This window comes from Megalobrama amblycephala, linkage group LG15 (genome assembly GCF_018812025.1).
Source record: "Megalobrama amblycephala isolate DHTTF-2021 linkage group LG15, ASM1881202v1, whole genome shotgun sequence".
Taxonomy (NCBI): domain Eukaryota; kingdom Metazoa; phylum Chordata; class Actinopteri; order Cypriniformes; family Xenocyprididae; genus Megalobrama; species Megalobrama amblycephala.
Window position 1 is genome coordinate 25,339,672 of NC_063058.1, and position 14,628 is coordinate 25,354,299.

The 14,628-nt window shown below is 34.2% G+C and overlaps 1 long non-coding RNA gene across 2 annotated transcripts; it reads left to right on the top strand.

Annotated features, from left to right (window-relative positions):
- Positions 1 to 11,761: 11,761 nt before the first annotated feature.
- On the top strand, positions 11,762 to 14,309 carry LOC125247862. 2 transcript variants are annotated; one of them, XR_007180194.1, is made up of 5 exons: positions 11,762 to 11,928; positions 12,955 to 13,233; positions 13,332 to 13,445; positions 13,654 to 13,700; positions 13,795 to 14,252. It is a non-coding gene; the product is annotated as an uncharacterized LOC125247862 (long non-coding RNA). The 2 variants fall into 2 exon arrangements; XR_007180193.1 differs by lacking the exon at positions 11,762 to 11,928 and having other exon boundaries at positions 11,951 to 13,233; positions 13,795 to 14,309.
- The last annotated feature ends 319 nt before the right edge of the window (positions 14,310 to 14,628 follow it).

The window sequence follows — 14,628 nt, forward strand, 5'->3', positions numbered from 1 at the left end:
AAGGAAACTAAAACTGAAGTATTTATGTGAGGGTGTCAAGATGTGCGCAAACCTGATTTTCCAGTTAGTTTCTTGAACACAGAGGTCTATATGCCACATTCGCAACAATATGGACAAAATTCTGCTTCTTTTAGTCCTTTTACTTCCAGCAGATGCTTCAAAGGGTGAGTTCCCAGATGACTGCACCATTAAAATGTAGCCTTTTATTGCCTTCCATAATTTTATTGCAAATAAATGTGCTGACTTGTTATTTAGAATAGTCAAATGACCACAAAATACTCACTCTTTTTCAGACTTTCTCTGATTCATACAAGGGTGTTATATGAGATGTTACATTGTAAGACAGAGTATAGCTGCACACTCACTTAAGTGTTCTTATTATTACTAACGTTTCGGCAGACAAGCAGCCTTTGTCAAGGTCAACTTCTTACAAAATGGAGAACACCATAAATAGAACCAACAATTACTCTGTAACACTTTACAATAAGGTCTCATTTTTTAACATTATTGTATTAACTAACATGAACTAACAATGAGCAATACATTTGTAACTGTATTTATTAATCTTTTTTAATGTTTATTGTTCATTCATATTAGTTCACAGTACATTAACTAATGTTAACAAATACAACTTTTAATTTTAAAAATGTTTTAGTAAATGTTGAAATGAACATTAAATAAGATTAGTTTATTCTTAACTAATGCTAACTAATGAAACCTTCCCACTGAGCAAATTACGTCCAGAAGACGTCTTTTTGAGGTCTTGTCTCAGGTTGAAAAGACGTCCACTGAGGGGCCAGAATGAAAGTTTTTATGACGTCTTTTTTTGACGTCTTCTGGACATCCGATATAGACAAACACGCAGAATCACCAAAGGAGAAAAATCACAATTTTTAAGCCACCATCGTGGAGATGAGTGTTTGCTTTAGTTGGGCTCTTGACCCTTGCCTTATTAATATTAGAGCTTGTTTGGGCAGTTAACTGAGTCATAGCAGCCAGACAAGTTAAGAAAAATGATCAGGTGTTGGTTATGGTCTCACATAACCATTATTTGACCTGAATCACTGAACTCATGAAGAGCCCAGTCTCTGAGTTAGATTTACATTATTGATTACAGCATCACTGTGATTCTACAGCATAAGATCAGCTTTTACAATATGATTCAAATGATTTCAGAAAGGTGTGTTGAACAAAAATAAAAGTATTCATTTTAGGCACACACAGACATCAAGAATCAGCCCGTGAATCTCAACAGTGGTGACCATCAAAAAGCATGTTGCAGTGCATTCTGGGAGCCACCAATCAAAATTCATCCATGGCTCCCATCATGCATTGCTGCATGAATAAATTATGATCTTAATTGTCTTAGTAATTTCCTTTATTCTCATATTTTATTTTGTTCCGTTTATGTGACTTTTTAGTAGCTTGTTTTCTGATGTTCAGAGTTGATCTGTTGATCAGAATATGTTGCTTGTCACCGTCATTGAGATTCACAGGCTGATTCTTGATGTCTCTGTGTGCCTAAGAAAAAAATTTTTTTTATCATGTGAAATCCTTTATATTATATTGATAAAGCTGATCTTGTGCTGTAGAATCACAGTGCTGCTGTAATCAATAATGTAAATCTAACTCAGAGATTGGGCTCTAAATGAGTTCAGTGATTCAGATCAAATAACGATTATGTGAAAACATAACCAACACCTGATCATTTCTCTTTACTTGTCTGGCTGTTATGACTCAGTTAACTGCCCAAACATACTCTAATAGAAATAAGGCAAGGGTCAAGAGCCCAACTAAAGCAAACACTCATCTCCACGATGGTGGCTTAAAAATTGTGATTTTTCTCCTTTGGTGATTCTGCGTGTTTGTCTATATCGGATGTCCAGAAGACGTCAAAAAAAGACGTAATAAAAACTTTCATTCTGGCCCCTCAGTGGATGTCTTTTCAACCTGAGACAAGACCTCAAAAAGACGTCTTCTGGACGTAATTTGCTCAGTGGGTTATTGTAAAATGTTAACAATTACTCATAAGTGAAATCAATGATATTACAATCAACATACCATGATTATCCAGCAAACAACTAAAAGACTCTTTCTTAAGTTTATATTGAAAGAACAACAGATACAGCAACAATTGAGCACAAACAATCACAAATATGATAAAACCCACATTAAGTGCACATACATTTTAATCTAATACATATTGAGTTAGATCATCTCATTTATAAGAAACAGTTCAAATTTCAGCCATATGGGACCATATTTTTTATGTATCCAAAAGGCTTTTCATTTCAGTAAAAGTTGATCTACATCAACTCTTATTGGTAAGGATTCCTTCTTGATTCCTATATAACGCAATTAAGTAATTGGATGGTTAAGTTCAGCAAAAAGCACCGCTAATGGATGAATTTGAAGATTTGTTTACAGGACTGGATTGTGTTCTGTGAGTCCCCCACATTCAGACAAAGCCTGACAGAGATGATGAGAGTTCTAAACTCTGTACCTTTAACACACCCTTAGGGAGGTACAATTTTACAAGGCTTCCTTATGGGCTCCAGCGGTGTTCCAAAGATGTTTGTCTCAGCATCTGGAAGGAATGGAAGTTGTTAATATAATGGATGACAATCTTGTGTGGGAAGAAGAAAGAGACTCACAGGACAGACTGAGAAAGCTGTTAGAAAAAAATGAGAAGCATAAACCTGAAACTGAACAAAGTCAAATGCAAAGTCAAATGTTTGTCAGCTATATGACCTATATGACCAGCTATATGAGGTGCATAATAGACTAAGAAACAGGCAAGTCAAACAAAAGCAGGGACAAGAAAGTTACCTAAAATGAAGAAAGGTGAAAGATTGAGAATTAGACAGGATAGCAAATGGCAACCTGCAGTAATTCTCAACAAACATGAACAACCAAGGTCTTGCATTGTTCAAACACCAGTCGCATCTTCAGAGGGAATAGAAGAGACTTGCTGAAAACAAAGGAGTCAGTGTGTCCTTCTACTCAAACTGAAGCTGTGGAAGACTTAGTGGTTGTTTCACCAGAGTCAGAGCTGAATTCAGAGCAGGAAACCAACGTGGACAATAATTCCTGTTCAAGTTGTTCATCTTCTGTGAATGCCAAGAAATAGTCAGTTTCACTCAATGAGTAGGCTAATGAGAGTCTGTCAAGATTTGGTAGACCTATCAGAGTGCCTAGTAGGTACCAAGAATAATGCAGTGACTGTTTACTACTAAGTCCTAAGGGCAGAGGTGGGAAGTCCAGGGGTCAGAGAGTAAAAGTCCTGCCATATTTTTATTCCATCCACTGAAGCATTAATGAGATAAATAAGTGTTTAATTGAGTGATAATTGACCATTATTGAAGACACCTGATGATAACAAGCAGAATCACCAAAGGAGAAAATCACAATGTTTAAGTCAACATCATCGAGGTCAGGGTTTGTTTTAGTTGAGCTCTTGACCCTTGACTTTTTAATATTAGATTTTGCTTGGGCAGTTATAACTGCATTAAAACCAACCAGACATGCAAAGTTAAAAGATGATCAGCTGGTGTTGGTTATGTTTTCACATAATCATTATTTGATCTGAATCACTGAACTCATTTAGAGCCCAATCTCTGAGTTAGATTTACATTATTGATTACAGCAGCACTGTGATTCTACAGCAGAAGATCAGCTTTAATTATACAATTTTTTTTTTTTGAAAATTGTCCTTATCACAAAAAAAAAAAAATGTATTTTAGGCACACACAGACATCAAGAATCAGCGTATGAATCTCAACAACAGTGACAAGCAACATATTCTGATAAACAGATCAACTCTGAACACTAGAAAACAAGCTACTAAAAAGTCACAGAAAAACAGCAAAATTTAAATAGTGAGAATAAAGAAAATTACTAAGACAATTCAACTCATAATTTATTCATGCAGCAATGCATGATGGGAGGCATGGAAGAATTTTGATTGGTGGCACCCAGAATGCATTGCAACATGCTTTATTATTCTCACCACTGTTGAGATTCACAGACTGATTCTTGATGTCTGTGTGTTTAAATGAAACTTTTATTTTTTTAAATCAGAACTTTAAAAATTATATTTTTTTGCATTGATAAAGTTGATTTTCTGCTGTAGAATCACAGTGCTGCTGTAATCAATAATGTAAATCTAACTCAGAGATTGAGCTCTAAATGAGTTCAGTGATTCAGATCATTCAATGATTATGTGAAAACATAACCAATTAATCACTTATTTATCTCATTAATGCTTCAGTGGGTGGAATAACAATATGGCAGGACTTTTACTCACTGACCCCTGGACTTCCCACCTCTGCCTAAGGGTAGCCTACATAAGTTTCTTATGTTGTTATGTATAAGTTATGTAGTAATCAAATTCTGCTGAATCAAAATCAAATACACTGCTGAACAATAAACAATATCTAATATTTCCCCCTATATTTTATGACAATTTAATGATTGGTTTATGTACTACAAGCCCATGTGGTTTAAGTCCTTATGAATTATACAATGTAAAAAAAAAAAAAAAAAAAAAAAATCACAGAATAAGGCAGAACATACAATACCTATAAAAGTTTGGATTACAATTACATTACAATTGTACAATTGAAATATGTCTCTTCTGCTCATCAAGGCTGGATTTATTTATTCAAAAAATGCAAAAAAAGTAATATTGTGAAATAGTATTACAATTTAAAATAGCTGTTTACTATGTGAATATATTGTAAAATGTACAATAGATGTGGTCAAAGCTGAATCATCAGCATCATTACTCCAGTCTTCAGTGTCACATGATGATCCTTTAGAAATCATTCTAATATGATGATTTGCTGCTCAAGAGACACACTGTTAGACCTTGCTGTAGAAAAACGGCCAAATTCTGACAGTAACAAACCATTTTCCATTAAAACAGTAATATACTGTAGAAAACACTGCATTCTGGGTAATATTTGTCATCTTCGAGAAAATAGCCTACAGGAATATACTGTGAGTTAACATCGCTCAAAGTCGACACTCAGAGGCTGTGTTCTAAATCACACCCTATACCCTCATTCACTATTCCCTACATTAGTTCACTATATAGTCCAATGAAATTCCACACTCCACACTCAGAGTGAATTCAGACACACCACTGTAAAACATTTCAGCTGGTTAAACTTAGAAATGTAAGTTCACCTGCTGCCTTAAAAATGTGAGTTAACTCAACCTGAATATAAGCTTTGTTTCAACTCAAAAATAGTCAAGACAACGCATTACTTTAAGTTAAAATTTAAACTTAAAGTAATGCATTGTCTTGACTATTTGTGAGTTGAAACAAAGCTTATCTTCAAGTTGAGTTAACTTATGTTTAGTTGAGTTAACTCACATTTTTAAGGCAGCAGGTGAACTTACATTTCTAAGTTTAACCAGCTGAAAATGTTTTACAGAACTACAACTGACTTCAGTGTCAAACCTGTTTGACATTATTTTTTCATACATGTTCAGAAGTTCTTGTTGAGAATTAACAGATATGGATGTTGATGTTTTATTGAAAATAAAAATGTATTGAAGTTTGCAGTCACCATCGTGGTGACAAGTGTCTGCTTTAGTTGGGCTCTTGACTCTTTTACATTAGCTTTCTCTAGCTGCTGTAACTGAGTGTTTATAAAACACATTTGTTATGGCAGGAAAAAGCCAACATAAACTAGAAACTACTCTTGCTGTTTTCACTATTAGTCTGTTAATAATGAAAAACACCGTATGAATTTAGTGAATCAAGAGATTATGTGATGGTTATGTCTTTACCAAAACATAACTATCAGCACTCAACAATTTTTTTTGTTTATGTTTCTTTCTGCCACAAATATATGAATAGTTTAAGCAGCCAGAGGAAAAAAAGGTCATTGGTAAAGAGCTCAACTAAAGCAAACGCTGATCTCCTCAATGGTAACATCAAACCAAACATTTTCACCAAAATATCGACATCTAAACTTCTGTTAATTCTCAATAAGATTTCTTTTGTAGAAATAAAGTTAATCGAGTCAGTAATAAGTGTAATAATGTGTAATGCCTGGAAGACAGTTATAATTCTGCTCGTAGTTGTAGTTTCTGCTCGTATTTATTCTGTTCTTGTTCCTCTTTTCAGTGGGTCTGCTTGTTAACAGCAGGTGTTCATCATTAATGCTCAATCATTAATGCTCAAATGCACTGCAACACAGCGTCAATGTTACTTTTACTCTGTAGCGTGGACACTAGAGGATGTTCCTGTGGGGTTGAAAGGGTTAAAGGTGTAAGATAAAAAGACACACCCACAAAATGTATTTTAACAGTAACAAACTGTTAGTTAAAAAACAGTTATGTACTGGCAACACTATTGCCAGTAGTTTACTGTAAAATTGAGTTTTGTGGGTCACCATTGTGCTGAAGAGTAGAGCCTGTGCTTAGGTTCAGGAGAAGATCTAGAAACATTGGTGATATGCTGCATGTTGTTTTATTTAACCGATAGTGACAATCTTTTTATTTAAAATGTTTTTGTTGAACTCTAAATAAATAAGTTCATTGTAATGATATGCTCATATTATTAGCATATAATAAAAATTAGTTTGTAAATTTAAATGGCAGTCTGACAATTTGAGGCAGTTAGTTTCTGCAAATGAAATGAAGTAACACAAGTTTTAATTTAGTGCATGGTATCTTTACAGTAACATACTGTAGATTACAGTAAATAACTGTAAAATCAACAGTAAATTACTGGCAACAGTGTTGCCAATATTTTACTGTAAAAAAGCCTGGCAAGGTCTAATAGTGCATTTATGATTATTATCAATTATTATTATGATTATTATGATTATTATCAGTGCATTTATTATTATTATCAGTCAATGAGTTTCTACATTTTATTCAGCTGCTGCTACCAAAGAGTGTAGAACCCAAGAGGTGACACTCTGATACTTTTTGGCTAACAGCCAATGGATGGCGCTCTGGTAGCGCGACTGCCATTATGGGGTGAAAATACTAAATGGACCATAGTATTCTTCACATCTTACGCATCCAAAATAGGCGAATTTCACTGCCAAATCAGAAGCGCAAAAGAACATTTTTCAAATGAAATCATAAGTCAATTGTATAGCTCCTACAGTAAATGTTGTATTGTCTTATATATGTTTTATTTTACCAGTTGTAGAATCCAACCATTCAACCATCTGAGGTAACGTAGTTAGCCTACTTTATTGAGTATTTCCATTTTATGCAACTTTACACATTTATTAATAGTAAATTAATAATTAATAAATTTAAGATCATCATGTTTGCAGTGAGCAATATAGATCAGACCTAGTGGTGTAATAGTAATAATAGTATCTAGGTCTGAATTGAAATATATATTGTAGCCTACATTTTAATGGATCACGCTACAAACATAACAATATTATAATACATGATGCATTGCTGTGTCCGTTCACAAATTCCCACTTTTGGACACTTTTGCTTTAACGGACATTAGACAACACTGCAAAATCAAGCTGTTATAGTCATGTCTTTATTGTCCAACATTCGCAATTTTTCTGATGCATGTCCTTAATTTAATATGTTGGTATTAATTCATTGTTTATAATGCTAATATTTGAACTTCAAAGAATTTTAACCCAAACTGACTGGGTTTCTAGAGAGCAAAGGTTTTGTGAAAAAAGTGGAAGACTTAAACACAAAGTCTGTAAAATAAAATGTTAAAAGGATTTGATGATCACTAGTGATAGTATTTTATTCTGTGCTGTCATCATTCAGGTTGGATTTCAGCTTTAATGTACATTTTTTTTTAACAAAGCAGCTGATATTGCCATAGAAACTAGTGGACTGCTGACTCCTTTCACCCCAAAATGGCAGAAACGCAGGGCCGCTGCTGGGTGCCGGTGTTTCAATCATAGACATCACAGACATCATATGGTTTCAATGGAACGTTCTAGCATCGACGTCACTTTCCTGCCGGAATGCACTCCCTCAGCTGGACTGAGTGGTAAAAGAACCTGCTGCGTGACTGGATTTAATAGGGGAAACTGTGAAAACGCGAGTAAAACAAACGATTACTCTAAATGTTTGGCTCGAAAGTGTTTCTTACAACTTGTCAAAGAAACCTAATCCATGGATATTGACATGCAGCCAGGAATCGTGTTTTATGTGCCTGATTTCGACGCCGGGGAAATACATAAAGCAAATCTGCCTGTGAATATTTTATATAACTACAATATAGGTAGGTTTAAGTCAGAGAAATCATTTTTATCAATGTTATATATATTGTCATATTGTCCAGCCCTAAAACTTGTATAGTTTTTGTCAGTGTTTATTTAAAAAAACACCCAATTATGCAGAATATAAGATGGTAAATATTTAATTGATGATTTGTCAGTGCAACATATAACAATACAATATATACGGTATGATTTTATAGAGATTTTATAGAGAGCACTAGAGAGCGCCCTCTGGCTTCCAGTAAGAATGAATCATATATTACACGAGAGTGAGCGCTCCATAATGTTTTCATCACCTCATTTTAGTTAAAGGTCCTAAAGAGGATCTTTTCGTTGACTGAGAAACCAAAAACTGTTACTGAGTTTTTGAAATGAGCGCATGCGTAAGAACAACCCCCCTCCTTCACAGCTCATTTCGGGGGAACGCCTCCCAAAACTCGTGCACGAGTATTGGAACACGAGTGTTTACCACCGGCATTCGCTGTGTCGTGTTAGTGGATTCATTATGTCGGACTCACCGCAGGTAACTCATAATCTGCAGTTGTTACTCCTGTCTCCTGACAAAAACATTGCATGCGGCGCCTGTGGAGTGTGGAAAGTTACTGGAGCGCGCAGCCGCGCACGTCTCGCACAAGGAACACTGTAAAAAAGAATAAGTTAGTTCAACTCAAATTTTCAAGGCAACCGACTGCACAGAATTTTTGAGTTGAAGATATCAACTTAATTTTTTAAGTTTTGAAGAACTACAATTATTAAGTTGCTTCAGCTAAGTTTTTCAAGTTCTGACAACTACGTTTTTTAAATTCAAGTTACTGGAACTTTCAAGTCTGTAAAAGCTTACTATTTTGAGTTCAGATTACCATCCCCTGTAATAACTTACTATTTTGAGTTCAGATTACCATCCCCTGTAATAACTTACTATTTTGAGTTCAGATTACCATCCCCTGTAATAACTTACTATTTTGAGTTTAAATTTTGATTGGTGGCTCCCATCATGCACTGCAACATGAAGCACTTTGTTTGATTGTCACCATTGTTGAGGGTCATATGCTGATTCTTGATGTCTGTGTGTGTTTAAAAAAAAACCCTTCAGATTATAAAAGCTCTGCTGGATCTCAAGTGGTAACCGATTTACTATAAGAAATAATATAACATTTATATCACCAGTTAATACTGGATGTTACCAATGAATCTGGTCATTTCACAATGAAAAAGCACAACCATTATGACTGTGCTTCCCAAAGCATTGTGAGCCTAAACTGATCAACTTTGGCTCACAGCACTTTTGGGAAACACAGCCCAGATCACAGTTCCTCTGGCCATAACAAATGTGCTCTACAAACACAAAGTTGGAGCAGCCAGAGATAAATTAATATTAATAAATAGAGAATAAATATCAAGAGCCCAACTAAAGGAAATGTGTTTCACCATCATGGTGACTTCAACTAAACTTTCATTAAAACATTAACATCTAAACATCTGTTAATTCTCAGTAAGAACTTTTGTTGATGTATTACAGAAATAAAATCAAACTGGTTAATAATAAGTGTAATAATGTTTAATGGCTGGAAGTCAGTTGTAGTTGTTGTGTCTCTCTCTTTTTCTCTTGTTGTTTCTTCAATGATTCTGCTTATTAACATCAGGTGTCACCACTAATTGTCAATCATCACTCAATCATCAATCAATTATCTCATTAACTTTAACACCGCTTCAGTGTTACTTTTTAACACCCGGCAAGATGGACTCATATGTACACTTTGGGTGTTAATTTAACACTGGGAATTTTGCTGTGTGGGTGTCAACTACAACTTCAAAATAAAATCAACTCAATTTATAAAATAAGATGAACTTTTCCTCAGAAACGTCTGAAAGTGAGTTCAAGTGGCTTACAACAGATAGTTCAAGTTCCAACTAGCAATTTTATTGTCAGTGAATGCAAAAATCTTAGTAAGGTGAACAATTTTGAGTTGTCGTTTTCACAGTTAACGTCATGGCAGTAACTGACAAACCAGAGGGCCAATCGTTTACGCGATGATGGCTGATGTTTTTAAGGCCCTACCTCGCGCACAGATGATGTATATTAATATATACTTTCAGTGCACCTAATAAATAGCCTTTTATCAGTTAGTAAAGACAGTTTCAAGTAATATTGCAAAAATGTATAAAACAAAATATCCTCTTTAGCACCTTTAAGAATAAAACGACAGGTCATGCATAGACTATCTTGCCTGAAAAAAAGTGCGGGGGACGAATTTACGTTTTATTTAAAGTATTCTACGCCCATGCCCAAATGCAAGACACAAGGCCAAAATAGTTTGCCATAATTAATTCCTATTTGTATATTCCTATTTGTATACCTTTTTTATTGCTACAATCACAACATAAAATGAAGTTTACTACATGAAATTTACATAAAGTTAACTGTGAGGGTGTTTTAATAACACTTTAATACTTTAATGAATTTCTTATTGCTGTGTTCTTCACATACATAATTGAGTTGTGCTGATTGTTTTGGTTGTTTTTTTCTCACAGGTTCTCACTCTTTACAGTTGCTTGCAACTTACATTAAGGGACAGTCACCCTTTCCTGAATATGGTATCACATTTATGTTGGATGACATCATAATTGGATACTATGATTTAGAGACAAAGCGCTATAATGTGAGAGGAAATATAACAGAAGATGATGACGAATTTAACGAAAATTATCACAAGGTTATAAGTGAACATATGTTCTCGTACATAAACTATAGACTGGCATTTCAACTTCATAATCATACAAAAAGTAAGTGCTGAATTCTACACTGAGGAAATGTTAAATGCACTTTCAGTGTCTAAATTTAATGTGTTATGAATAATCATTCAATTAAGTATTGATTAACTTCCCCAAAAGTGTCTAGGGACAAATAAATTCTGCAAAAGCTGATAATGATATTATTATGTCCCCTCAATAATATATATTCAGATTCAGTGTGTACAATCTTTGCATTAAAGATATGGGCATGACAGTATGACATCAGATTAAAAAAGATTGAAGCTGCTTGTGAAAAATCTCTGTCATCCTCTCTCACAGATCTTGAGGTTCATCAGTCCCTGATTCATTGTGAGCTCTTGGACGACATGGAGTCAGGACAAATTACTGTTAAGGGTGCTACAGGAGGATCCACCGTTACTGAGCTGAAAATTATTAACAAGACAATGACCTTTGGTTCTTCCTTCAAAACAGAGGTCAACACATTTGTACAATTTCTCCAAGGTCGTTATGAACCATTTTACTACTCATTTTGCATGGACACTCTGAAGGCTAACCTTAAAATGAGAAAAAAACAAGTTTATAGGAAAGGCAAGTCAAAAGTACATTTTCACCTATATTCTTCTCACATATACGAGCAGGATATAGGCTACTTAAAGACCCCCTGTGGTGAAAATCAATTTTTTTTTATATGTCTTTGTGGTGTTTTTGATATGCTTTAAGACAAACCATGTGAAAATTCATAAGTCAATACCATTGCTGTATTTTCTCCTAAAACTGCAGTGAAAAAAAGACAGTTTCAAACCCATGGTTTGAAATCGCTGGTGTTTCTGACGTCACAAACTACCTTGTAACCAATCACGTCAACGTGCCAGCAGGCTTTAGCATATTTTTAACAGCGAACTAGCAGGGGAGTCTCGAGAGAAGCCAGGTTATCCAGGTATAATTTACTTACTTTATCTTAAAAATTATGAAGATTTAGCAATATGGCGGGGGTATGATGTATATTACGATATTATGATGAACTATATGCCCTTCTCCACCAATGTTGTTTAAAGCGTTTGTAAGGATACTGATTGTTATAAGTCAGCTGTCTGACTCTGAGATGGCGAACGGGAACATGGTTTGTGTAACATTAGCAACACATTATTAGCTGTTGATAACATAGTCACAGGGAAAAAAACATTTAAATGTGTAATTTTGGTGATCATAGATGAGTTTTAAGGGATAAAATTATTGAGGGGGACTTTAAAACTTCATTTACGACAGTAATGTTGTGATGGAGTTGTGTTGTGCAGCTGGGAAGAACAATGTTGGGGGGTGTCTACTAAACTTGGTACACAGAATATAAGATGGGTTGTGAAGTATCAGAGACCAATGATAACATTTTATTAATATTTTATTTAGTGAAAAACTTTCCTAGTACCAGGAATTGCTCAGTTATTAAACATTTAAAAAAAAACAAAAAAAACTAAATCATGTGTACTGATGGCCTTTAACAGAATACACCGATTTACAACCTTGGAGCTCACGGAAGATCTGTCTTTTAAGGTTTATAAGTTATCATTTATATCAGTTCCCCTATAGAGACAATGATAGAGTATATGATGTTGTATATTACTATTTCCCTCTTTTGAAATACAGAAAAGCTGGATTAATTCAAAATAAGTGATATAGCATTTTATAGGCTAATATAAGTGATATAGCATTTTAAGTCCTTTCATTTAGGACAAAGATGGATACTTTTGTGAAATAGTGTTGAATTGAAAATCTTAACAAATTGTAAACATTTAGATTTCTATTGAGATTAAATAAAAGTTTTATTTACACAGCAAATATTATGCTTGACCCATTATGTTAGAGACTTTCATGTATATTGTGTACGTACATTTATATGATATATAATTAATGTCAATCATTTTTCCAGATGTGCATTTAGGTTTTCCTTTTTGAACTTTCTCCACAGTGAAACCGCGAGTCAGACTCATTCAGAAAGCAAACTCAGATTCTGGAGGGTTTGGTGTGAGTTGTTTGGCGACAGGATTTTACCCTCGTCACATCAACCTGACCCTGTTCAGAGATGGACAGCCTGTATCTGATCATGAGATCACTGGAGGAGATCTGCTGCCCAATGGTGACGGGACGTACCAGATGAGGAAGAGTCTGGAGATCAGTGCAGACAAACACAAATACACCTGCTCTGCCACACACCTCAGTCTGGACAACAAACTGGACGTCACTTTGGGTAATAAGCTTTTTCAAAAAACACAATCTATCAAAACAAAAATAATATCTATCAATAACAAAAATAGTCAATCTCTCAGTCTGTGGTTTATGTTTCAGAGTTTGATCACAGGGAACCATTTAATTTGGTGATTCCTTCAGTTCTGATGGTTTTGACTCTGATGGTGTTTGGAGCTGCAACTGCTATAACTGCATGGAAAAGACGACGTGCAGGTATGACAAGAACTGAAAGAAAATGATCTAAAGAGCCTAGTATAGCATATTTAAAGAATAGTTCACACAAATATGGTTTTGGAACAACATAAAGGTAAGAAAATAGCAGAATTTTCTTTTCTTGGTGAGCTATTCCTTTTAGACAAATGCAAAATATTTTTTTTTTCTGAAGAATAAATCAAAAACAATAATTCCTTTTTGTCTTAAGCTTTTGGTGTTTAGATTCCATTAAAAGTGCTTATTCTACTGCTTCTGGTGAGTAGTTTCTATGGTATTTGTTAATGTACAGCACTGAATAATGAAAATGAATCATACACTCCTTAAACCTAAAATTCATTTTTATTTTCAGCATCTGAAGAAAATGAGGACACAAAATTAAAGATTATGTCAGTGTCAGGAGACAAAACGACAGTGATGAGTGCATGGAGAAACGTCATACAACAGCAGACAAAATATATTCTGGCAAAGTGTGATAAGGGTTTCTTTTTTTCCCCAAGAGGGTTTTTTTTTTTATTTTTTTTTACCAGTTTTGCATATTCTATTCAGTAAACTTATGTGACTACACAACTCCTACTATTATTTACTGGTTAAGACCTAAAATATCAACAGTACTATGTGTGCAATTCTAGTCGTTCATTGTTAATCAAACCTTTTGATTTGCTGACCTAAAATGGAAAGCTGTAAAAAGGTTTCATGCCACCTACTACCATGATTATTCATTTAATTGTTGGTGTTTTAATAGTGTAATGTCTGTGTATCCTTCAATGTCACACATTTTATTGTTGTGATATTGTATTATTACTGTAATATATTAAAAAAATTAAAAATTTATTTTCTTGAGAAAGGTCATTCTTTCAACCACAGAGAAGGTTGAAATGTATTAATAAAGTGGATTCATACATTTATTTTCCATTGATATTCTTAACAGGTTTGAAAGAAGTATTGTAATAATTTTTATTTTTGTATTTTATTTCATCCTATTCATAAACCAGTACCTGCTAGAAATTTCAGTGGGAAGTCATGATGAATTACCTTTTTGGGTTGATAACTTTATTGCTTCTACTGAAAAGAAGATATTTTGATTCATTTATGATTCTTGCTCATATCACATGGTGAAAATTTAGTTGAGTGAAGTTAAAAGGGAAACTCATATGGACATCAAAGGAAATTTTGAAATTTTTGT